The sequence below is a fragment of the Homarus americanus genome, unplaced genomic scaffold (genome assembly GCF_018991925.1).
Source record: "Homarus americanus isolate GMGI-L3 unplaced genomic scaffold, GMGI_Hamer_2.0 scaffold56241, whole genome shotgun sequence".
Lineage (NCBI taxonomy): Eukaryota > Metazoa > Arthropoda > Malacostraca > Decapoda > Nephropidae > Homarus > Homarus americanus.
The window spans coordinates 4304700-4316893 of NW_024740202.1; positions in this window are offsets into that span (position 1 = coordinate 4304700).

The window sequence follows — 12194 nt, forward strand, 5'->3', positions numbered from 1 at the left end:
TCCAGGGCGGAAAATATACTTCCAAGACGGGTACTTCCTCCTCGGCAGTGTCCTCAAGCAGCTGTACCTGACTCATACCCAACACAACAACATGTCCGATGTGACGTCAGAGAGGACCTGGTCTCTTGACTGGAATCGCAACTGCTGTCTGGTCGGAACAGAAGATATAAGAAGCTTGCCTCGCATTTAAACAATTCGGACAAGAAATAAAAACATCCTGACGTTTCAAAATAGCTCGTGTATAAAACTGAATGAATATTTTTATTATATGATTACAAAATTGGCGCCAGATTCTCAAATATACTGGACCCCAAGTTCATTTTTCCTCTTACTGCTGATGTGAGAACCTACCTAACGAATTTCCTTACACAAGCTTACGATTTTTTTTTTTGGGGGGGGGGAGGGGCAGTGAGAGTCTGTGTGCTTTCTCATCTTAAACTAAGAGTAAAAATTAATATACGAAACTTTTAGAATCCATTTTTGTGTCGTAGTTGAAGTGAATCAGCTAAAAACGTTCTCACCTCTCCAGTATGATAGAAAAATAACGAACGAACCTTTGAGAATCCATCGTTATGTCGTGACTTCAATAAAAAAAATTTAATAAAAAATCAGGAAAAATAACATATGAACTTCAGGGAATCCGTGTAGGCGTCGGAGCTAGAGTGAGTAGGTGTGTTCCTATCTCTGACCATTAAACTTGGCGTCGTGGCTGAAGTGAACAAATATAATGTGTTCTCGTATTTCCAATAAGGAGAGAACGTTAACTCAGGAACCTTCGTAAACCTTTCTGTGTGTGTGACAGTGAGACACTTTCTCATGCCTTTAATGACAAGAAGAAATATACTAGTAACTTATGTAACTATTTGTCTCTCCCTCTCTCTGTCTGTTTCCTCACCTCCCTCCCTTCCTCTCATGTTTCTCACCTTCCTCTCCCTCTCATGTTTCTCACCTCCCTCCCTTCCTCTCATGTTTCTCACTTCCCTCCTTTCCTCTCATGCTTCTCACCTCCCTCCCTATTTTCATTTCCCTCCTCTTCTTCCAGTCTCACTTTCATTTCCCTCACTTGTTCGTCTTACAAATTCCAATTCTCCTTCTATCTCTCATCTCCCTCCCTCTCTTTCTCTCCCTCCCTCTCTCATATCTTTCCCTCTCTTTCTCTCCCTCCCTCTCTCATATCTTTCCCTCTCTTCCTCTCCCTCCTCCCCTTCCTCTCTCAACAACATCCAGCACCACAACACACCAGTTACATCACTTTACAAAGCCTCATTAATAAAATCTCCCCCCCCCCCCCTTTAAAAAAACTTCCCAAGCTTTTTTCTCCTTTTTTTATTTAATTTCATAAATTGGAAGCTTAAGACTATTGTTTTGTAGGATCAAATTGAGAAAAAAGACATTATTTTTTTAGCCTGAAGTCGAGGGGAATTTGTATTAAAAAAAAGTCATAAACAAAACGAAAAATATTGCACGTAAATTAATGGACTGTAAATGTTAGTAATATCTTAAAGTATTTAGTATTTTAATTAGTCATTTTATTTTATGTGTTTATTTTATTCGCCAACCTGTAGCTACCGTGAATATAAACTGTCATTCATTTATTCATTAATTTACTATTCCCTCTGTGCCGCCGGCAGTAACAACAACAATAACAACAGCAGTAACAAGATGGATTGATTGATTGATTGATTGTTTGTGATAATTACATCCCTGACGACGCAACAACTGAGGTCACATGTCCCCGAACTCAAATTAAGGTTTAAAAGACTAAAAATAAAATAATGAAAGGTAAAAACACAATATGTTATAACTTTCATAACAATAAGAATCCCAGAACAAGACCCTATGACCTATTCCCTATAACCCTAAGAATGGCAGCTCTTGTGAAGGCCATTCATCCTCAAACGCCAATATTTTTACATTCATTCATTGACCAAAAGAGGGAAATAACAAGATACTTTGGATAATTACTATAGATCCACGTGTAGTATATAGGGTAGAAGTCACTTATTATAATCCTACAGCAAGAGGTAACTAGCAGAGGCTTAAGTGTAGGTAGAGGAATATTCATAATAGTAATAGTAGCTAGCAGCAGTGGTGAGGGTAGTTCAAAAGCATCTATTTATTTATCATCGTGTCATTCTTTTTTATCGTTTTCTTATTTTTCTTTTTTATGATGGCGAACAACTGGCCACTAACAGAGCCTCTGGAACCATTTCCCTACCAACAGTCGGTGAAGGTCGTAGAGGCATGAGGAGGTGGCAATAAAAGGTGAAGAACGAGTCGTAACAGCCATTCCCCCCTCCCTCCCTCCCTCCCGCCCCTGCCACTCTCCACGACACCGGCGCGCAATTTCTGCATTGTGGTGATGTCTCTAAATGTCTGGACGTTTTGTGGTCATTTTGTAGCTTTTGCTGTGTGTCTGTGTTTGTGTGTGAGAGAGAGAGAGAGAGAGAGAGAGGAATAATTTCGAGCAATTCAATCTGCCTCACAACAATACCATCCCCCTGAACCATTTGAATGCCCTTGATGTCGTGGCTCAAGATTAATGTTTTTCCGTAAAATAAAAATAAATTCGAAATGGTGAAATAAAAGATATCTATATCTCAGGGTTATTGGATACGGCGGTAAAGACGAGAAACTATGCAAATTAGGAAGGTATTGGATGGAGGAATTTATCGAGGTGTCGCAAGAGAGAATACCAGCACAGTCCAATGTTTAAATCACTCACAGTTTCTACTACAAACGACAAACACTCTATGCTACTATGTCTGTCTTGTACTACATCACAGACATGTTCAAATTGACACCAGAAGTTAACATAGAGTACTATACTAAATATGGTGGAGTGTGAGAAGCAGCAGGTAATGATGAGACTGTCAGTGATTGCTATAGATCCCCGCCAGGCTGTGTCATAGTAGGAAATGGTTTGCAAGAAAGAAAAATCTCGCAGAGAAATACTGTATGTGAATAAGTTTAGACGCCGGCAAACAACATCATATTTTAACGATGCAGCCACACTATTAACCAAAAGTAACCAGTACTACGCACAACTTCTGCCAGTGCTTTCCCTCTATCATTGCCCTCCAATAGCTCAAGTCATCCTGTTTCAAATATCTTCATTTTTTGACGAGGGAAAAGGTTTGACCACGACGCTAGCTTGAATTCTTCCTTTACTTTTTATTTGTTTGAAAATAATCTGAACACCAAGTCGAGAAACACGTGGAACCAAATATGAATGCTGGTGGCCATCTACCTGTGTTAAGAGTACACACCTGGACCATATATATGCAAATACAAAAGTGTATCAAGGTACCGGCGCTAAGAAACTGTTACCACATGGGAATTACTGTATTTATACCGTATATACAACGTTTAGGCAGCACTCGTCTATTTCATCAATGCTGAACGACCCCAAAAGACTGCCATTCCAACTGCTTACGTGATTCAACATATTTTTTTCCATGAGCTTTAACATAATTATTGGCATTTATCTTTCATATTTCAATCAAAGAACTGTGAACTACAGTATATTTTCATTATAAACTAGCTGAAAAATATTTAATTTACATTCCTAGTTTTCTGCTTAGTATTGAAATATTTGCAGTATCAGTATACAGTACAGTATTATTGTGTCTTAATACTGTACAACATAATACAGGTAGTTTCAGGAATTTGTGTTGTTATTAGTTTTCTTTTGGAAAATAATATAAATCATAATAAAGTTCAAGGAACGCCACACCTTCCAATTTCTTGACAAGTTCAAAAAAGAATTAAAGGTCAAATAAACTTCTAAAATGAACAATTTACATCAGCACATTGCACAAAATTCACAAATTATTCAATACTTGAAAAAGCTTTGGGCGACTCAAAGGAAATTCGATGATAAAATAATAATTATATAAATTCCTTAAGCTAATTGGATTATGCTGTATTAAGAGACAGTCATACTGTATATTGGAAACATTTCAAGGAAGCAGAAAACCAGGACCTTAGGTATGCACATGCAGGGTAGGGTAAACACATTGTAATGAACTGTAAACTTAAAAAATGCTTAAAAAACAAAAACAAAGCATTGTTTAAGTCACATGACTCTGCTCGACAGTTTCTTATTGGAGTCTAATACAGTGCATCAATCTATCAACGTGCTGAGTGTCCACGCTTCTGACCTGTATCGGCCTGTAAGGTCATACCTAACATTTAAACATCCTTTTCCTCAAACTAATACTTATTGCCTATTGTAATAGATCTCTCTGATTTGTAAATAATTTTGCCTGTGGTGGTCTTCCTTAATTTATATTCCACTTCTACCACCACAGTTAATATTGCTTGCCGAAACAAACAAAATTTTTACCTTCTAACATAATTTTGATTTTATGATTTATTTTCTCTTTGGAAGTCACCATTAATCTTGTCTTTACAGCATTCAACTTTGCCCATATTCTTTACGCCTTCCTGTAATATGTTTACCACTTTTGTGGTTTCTTCACTATTATCTGTAATAAGACTATTACAGTATATCTATCATCTGCGACCTGTCGTAATGGCCAGCATGCTCGTCTCGCAAGAATAAACCCGGGTTCGATCCCCGCAGGGTGAAACTATGGGTAAGTTTCTTACACCATTTGCTTCTGGATACCTGGATGTTAATCGAATTGCGGAACGTGTTCCGGGGTAATGGTTAGCCAGTGCAGTTGGCGAGTTGTCCGGTCTTGTCGGACTATTCCTTGACACTGGGTCATACAGCTCGTTAACTTAGGGTGTGGTTGTTGTGTTGGAGACAGCCTCTACACCTTAAACAAATTACGCCTAGATGGCTTTGGGCCGGCCATCCCCGTTAAACGAGGGTAACCATTATTATTATATTATATCATCTGCATATCGAATATTTGACATTACTTTCCTATGAGGGGATAATAACAGAAATATTAATGGACGAAGTTGAGGGTAGGAGGGCCAGGGGAAAGCAGAGGCAGGGATTGATGAATGAAATAAAAAAACTGGGTCACCAGAAGAGATGCAAAATCTTGGGATGATTGGTAGAAACAGCCCGGAAACGCTTAGAGTGGAGGACTGTGGTCGACAACCCTCAGATATAAGGACGGTACTCGAATAAGTTATCTAATACAGTACTAAATGATACTAACCATTATTGCTGAGAAGAATCTTTAGCGTTATGTGTTTTAGCATCAGAAATCCTTAAGCCGCTGGTAACTGGTAGATTATATCAGGTACTGTATCCAGGTAATTTTTGGCCCCATCACAACCCACTATTTTAGTTTTCAATCTTTCTATTCACTACCAAAATGTTTCTCACATCTCACTGCGTTCTTCACAATAATTAAGTCTGCTGTACAGCAACGCTGCACCCATATATCCTCATATATTTTTCTGTTTAGGAAATATTATACAGTAAGTGAGGTTTTTAATAGCGTCTCTCCTGGAGTAAACCCAAACACACACTCTGTTGCTTGCCCCCACCAGTAATTTAATTATTGTTAGTTAATAAATCAACGCTCTTATTTACGTGGTGCAATTCCAAGTTCTACTTTCAGTTACAGTCATCTGATAATAAGAAGTATCTAGATTTGAACTAAAGTACAGTACACTATTTTTCACTGCTTTAAACCGAACATTTGCTCACCACTTGTGGAGAATAACAAGTGACGTCATGTTCCAACACGCGGCCGAGCATCTACTTTGTCCAGTGTTTATACAGGGTATTTTTTTATATTCGAGAACCCTAAATGATCACTATATTTTAATACGTGCAAAAAACAGACACCTAAAAATCAATAGGAATAAAATGATCATGTGATTGCGAAGAAAAATTAATGTTATGATCATATCATGGCGATCGCAAAGATCAAACTTTATTCCTACTGAATTTCAGGTTCCTGCGTATTGCACCTCCAAAAATAGAGTGATAATTTAGGGTTCTCGAATAAAACAATTACCAAGCGCTTTGAAGAAGCTAGCTAGGGCAGGGGTTGCCGTCATGATCAGAGGTTATCATTAGGAATCACCAAGTCAAATGTATTGGGAGAACTACGTACAGTACTGTACTTAATTGCATTACAAAAACATATTATTATAAAAGTAGAGCCGCCATTCTACACTTACTTAGTTCGAGTTTCCTTCTACAATATAATGGTTAATTCAAGAGTTAGGTAGAATTTATTCATCAAAATCAAAATATAAAGGAAAAATCAAAAGTTAGGGAGGATTTATTAGTTAAATTCAACAAATAATGGCTTAAATCAAGAGTTATGTAGGATTTATTAGTTAAATTCAATAAATTATGGCTTAAATCAAGAGTTATGTAGGATTTATTAGTTAAATTCAATAAATAATGGCTTAAATCAAGAGTTATGTAGGATTTCTTAGTTAAATTCAATAAACTATGGCTTAAATCAAGAGTTAGGTAGGATTTATTAGTTAAATTCAACAAATAATGGCTTAAATCAAGAGTTACGTAGGATTTATTAGTTAAATTCAATAAATAATGGCTTAAATCAAGAGTTAGGTAGGATTTATTCGTTATAATCCATATAAAATGGTTAAATGGAGAGTTAGATAGGATTTATTAGTTAAATTCAACAAATAATGGCTTAAATCAAGTTATGTAGGATTTCTTAGTTAAATTCAATAAATAATGGCTTAAATCAAGAGTTAGGTAGGATTTATTAGTTAAATTCAATAAATAATGGCTTAAATCAAGAGTTACGTAGGATTTATTAGTTAAATTCAATAAATAATGGCTTAAATCAAGAGTTAGGTAGGATTTATTAGTTAAATTCAATAAATAATGGCTTAAATCAAGAATTACGTAGGATTTATTAGTTAAATTCAATAAATAATGGCTTAAATCAAGAGTTAGGTAGGATTTATTCGGTGGTTAAATGAGTTTAAAGGCTTAAATCAAGACCCGAGTTAGGTCAATAAATAATGAAATCACCGATTTATTAATGTAGAATCTATACACGATGACTAACTCAAGAGTTAAAGATTTATTACCCGATATTTCGAATCACTATACTGTATCAAGATTAATTCAAGTTAGGTTAGATTTATTAATTAGAATCTATCTATAATGGCGAAATCAATAGTTTGGCTGAATTTATTAAATGAAATCTCTTTTTTAATGAATAAAGCAAGAGTTAGGTTAAATTCATTTAATAAAGTCTATATCCCAACAGGAATTAAGATTTGAGTAAGATTGATAACTTAAAATCTAATCAATATTTAGTCATAACTAGTAAGGACTTTTGTGAGGGAAAAATGTATGGTGAAAACAATTAGTTGACCAATTAAAGGAAATTGGTTTTTTTTCTTCTAAATAATCTAGGCTGGGTTAGGTGGGGGATTAGTTAGGTTATAACTTAAATAATACATAATTGACGATGGTATTATTGTGTATATGGTTATTGTTCTCTTGGCGGTATGATAATTTTTTTCTCCAAATTTTCTAGTTCATCTTTAAACAGTGGGAGGGGCACCTACACAAAACTACCTGATATTGTGTGTGTGTGTGTGTTGATAGCCACACCATTATATGACCACCATAAACAGGTTCCTTCTGTCCATTTACTTCAATATACTATGACCTCGAACAAAAATATTACTGTCAATTCTCACAAAACTAGCCAGCCATTGTACCAGGTATATGGTAAGTGCAGGCGAATGAACCAGTGTACGTGAATGAAGTACGGAAAATGAATCTGAGTCTGTGTGTATATTACGAGTCATAATGCATTACCAATATACTAAAATAAATAAATGAAGTTTGTATCTTGTTGCGCAGAGCACAAGGCATACCACACTCTACAGCACCAGCGGAAACATACAGGGAAGGGTACCGGCAGGGACCATTAACACACCGATATTGCTCTCGAAAACAAACTAAAGGTTGTGCCAAGCTTAAAGAAATAGAGGCGAACACGACAACCTATAGCACCATTGTACACATTCAGGGGATGATGGTATTGACCAGGGTCCTAAAAGAGGTATAGGAAGGAGACAATCCGTATTGAAAAGATATAATTCATAGCCATCGTCTGGACCATTTGTGATAGTGACAAGTTACTGGGGACAGCACGAGGAATGTACAACTCAAATTAACCTCGTGTGATAACATACTGTATACTGAACGTTGTGTTTAATAATAATATTTAACGGTCTCTCTCTCTCTCTCTCTCTCTTTATATATATATATATATATATATATATACACATATACAAGCATGCATCTTTCTATCGGTATGATGCAGGGTAGTCAGACAGGAGCTGATCCCCTGATTCTTAACGTTCAGCAGCTTATGGCTTACGTCACACCGTTGGCAGGATGCGAACGTTTGCTCCGCCGCCAGTAAACGCCCGTGATAAAAGACTTTATACGAAGTACAGTATATAAATATCAAAGGACACACCACAAACACGAAGGCAAAATAAAACACCTAAAACACACACACACATGACACATAACCTCACCAGTCTTGTCACAAGCGGCACATATGCTGGACATTCTTCCTGACTTACCTTCACACACAGCCGCCTAAGAGCTCTGCTGGTAGTTTATTGAAACTGCGTCCGGTTTCACACTGATTCACGAGAGATAAAACACGCCAAAAAGCACCATGTGTAAAGGAATCCCCCCAAATAATTTTCCTTTCATGTTTTTTACTTTTTTTTTTTGAGGACATAACCAATATCTGATTATGGTTTTATGCAGGTTGCTAAACTATATTTATTTTGCAGGTAATTTCTTTGCCTTTTGGGGCCTCCAAAATATTTTCCCGCATCATTTTATCTTAAAAAAGTTATTTTGTAAGTCATTTTTGTACTTATAGTCAAAATTATGTACACATGCTAAAAATATCCAAAACCGAATTTCAGCTCTATATTAAAAACTGATCGTGTACAGGGAGCCACTTTCTAGGGTCGACCTTCCCCTCCGCTCCTAATTTAATCAGGTTTCACCTTTGGGGGTTGGAGGATGAATACTGGGGCCAACCTTTCAAAATTCCACCTTTGGGGAACTTCAGAGGTGCATGCGGAACTCCATGCCAAATCTCTATCTTGAAAACAGTAGCCGTGCATAGCGATGATAAAACAAACACAAACAAAGACATTGTGGTTTATAAATAAATATATAATAATACAATACAGCTTATAGGGGTTTTGTAGACGAGGGACAAACTTTTTAATTTTGGACTTCTGAAAAAAAAAGTTATCATTTTGCGGCATCAAAACATTTTTCACACATACCATTATTTTTTCGTAAGGGATAAAGTTCTTAATTTCATATATTTTCTTAAATTTTGCGCTAGGACACAAAGCATTAAAGAGGTTGTACAGTATTCATCTTGCCTCAATTACTAACGATGATAAACTCTTACCAAAAATGACATTATGTCTTTCTACAGTCTCCCCAAGTTACGAGTGAGAGCCCAGCAGGAGTATCAAACTTGCCTTTCTCACACTCCAGCAACCAAACCCCACACTAACTAACGGTAAAGTCTTTGAGTGATTACGACGCTATATTTGCCGTCAACTTTGTTTCACCGCCTTGGGAAGCCAATTAAATGAGCTCTTACGTCCTCACTCGAGAACATTTTAACGCGGAAAGTTATCCTCACCAACTTAAGAAACTCACATTACTTACGGTTGAAATAATGGATATTAAGTCCACCGTAAATCTCTGGTCAATGTGGTGGTTTTCTCACCTTAAGAATTAAAAATTACCTTTGACTGCTGTTTTGATGATGGGTATTGATGTTCTGGTAACAAGTCATGTAACTTTTATACGAGGAAATTTACTTCTATATAACAGTGTTCTCAGAGGTGTTACTTCGATATGATTATTATATAGATAATCACTTTTATAAAAGTGCCCTCTGACATTCTCACAGATCATTACAAGGAAAATAACCTTTCAACTTATACAAGACGTTCCCTGAGACAACTTAGAGTTTGGAGATCGACCACTTACTTCAGAAGCCATATTTTGAGTCTAAACAAAAATCTCGGGACTACAAACAACACCTGCCGATACAAAGCGAGTGTCCACCCACTTGATTTTCGTACAAAGTGTAATTACATCCCCATTGTCCACGTGTGTTAATTACAGCTGATGGTGAATTGGAAGCTCCCGGGATTGGCAGTGTCCATCAAGTGGGTTCGAATCCTGGACAAGGACGTCAGTATATATTCTCTTTATGTATTACCCGGCACCAGGATAGTATGAGGGAGATCCGTATTGGAGGTATTATTGAAGGCTAATGTTAGGATTGTGAGATATTCGTATATTTGGTTTTCCCGTAAATGTGGATGATAAAAGTTGTTCAGCCACGGTAGAGAAACATTGACGCAAATAAGAGCGTTGAGACTCAGGCGAGGAAGTTGGTTTTCTCTCTCATCTTCGCCTGAAAACAAACTTGAGTGTGAAGTTCCGAGAATCTATCCGTGTCGTAGCTTCAATGAGCCAGTTGGTCGAGTTCTCAATCAAAGGGTAAATTTAATGTATGAGTCTTTGAGAATCCATCTTGACGTGATGGCTCAAGTGATCCAGTTGATTAAATTCTCACATCTCCAGTTACGATGAAATTATTATGTACGAACCTATGAGAATCCCTGTTTGTGTCGCATCTTAAGTTAGAGAAATGTGTTCTCCTACCTCCATTCAGGGGGATAATTCAAAACACGAATATATGGGGATGTATTTCATGTGGCGGCTTAAGTGAGACAGCTAAACGCACCCACAGATCCTCAAGCCTGACAGACGTTACACTTCAGGAACCTTTGAGAATCTAAACCCAGAATTGTTAATTGGATTCTCTTTCACCCAATTAGTCGTACTTGTTTTCGCTAGGACCAGAGAAGACGCGTCTGTAAAAGTCAAGGAAATCTCGTTCAGGAGGTTAAGTTGCCGGTGATCTGATACTGTTACGATATTGATCTGATGTTGGCAAGATGTTCAGACTCATGTTGGTACGATGTTAAGTGGATGTTGGTAAGATACTTAGACTGATGCTGGTACGATGTTAAGTGGATGTTGGTAAGATGTTCAGACTGGTGTAGGTACAATGTTAAGTGGATGTTAGCAAGATATAATGTTGCTACGATGTTGAGTGGATGTTGGTAAGACGTTGAAGTAATGTTGGCAATTTGTTTGGGGAAGGAAACTCCCGTTGAGGAGTTAATTCTGGAATGAACGAAGCTGCAGGAGTAAATTCTGTCGGAAAAACATGTTGAAGAGATAATTGGGTAATTCATTTTCAAGTTGTACAAAACACGAGAATAAGAAAAGCACAGAACATGGCACGGAAGATCACGCCGAAAGCAACACGATTAAAAGTTAGGTCACAGTAGAGAGAGAGAGAGAGAGAGAGAGACTAAAAACCAGCATCTTCAATGTAATACAGAAATAAAGCAAGAATGCACAGGTTGTAAAGAAATTTTCCTTAACACTTGTCATACTTAATGGTCCTCTATAATAGTACAGTATAAAGAAATGTTTAAATCGTCATCTCCCTAACCCATCTGACCATCAAGTATATGAAGGAAAATATCGACCAAAATGTTCTGGTGGCTACTTGTGTTCTTAAAGGACTTGGCAAGACACACTACGTCACTGCTCTAAGATTCTAACTGTAAAGGACACATAAAACCTCGATCTCATAATGTGTTTTCTGTGTGACCTCAAAACATTTAAGTCTTTGTCAATAACTGGTCCATAATGTTTGAAACAAAATACCCACACCTAAAATATTTTGAAAACAATAAAAATGACAAACTCTTCCATTTATAGCGACAACTCCAAATATCAGGTGTCTCCTTATAATGACGAAAGGACTTCTAATACTAAGGAAAGGTCAACATTAATCAAACTGCTCACTGGCCCAGAATGAAGTAGATTAAGAACAAACTCAACCAGTTGACATGACGCCTAAAATGAATACCAGGTAACCTCCACTATCTATCTTCTGTTGTGATGCAGACAACAGATGAGTCCACCTACATCACCCCACGTCTGTCATCTGCCCTAAATCCTCTCCTTAGTCCCTGGATGAAAGACTTAACAACGCTGCATTTGATGAGGCACTACTGGAGGATCTGTTTGGAGTCACAGAAAACAAAACACAACAATCGTCACACAGCAAATAGATGATGTGGGTTAAATTCACGAGTTTAAAAAGCCG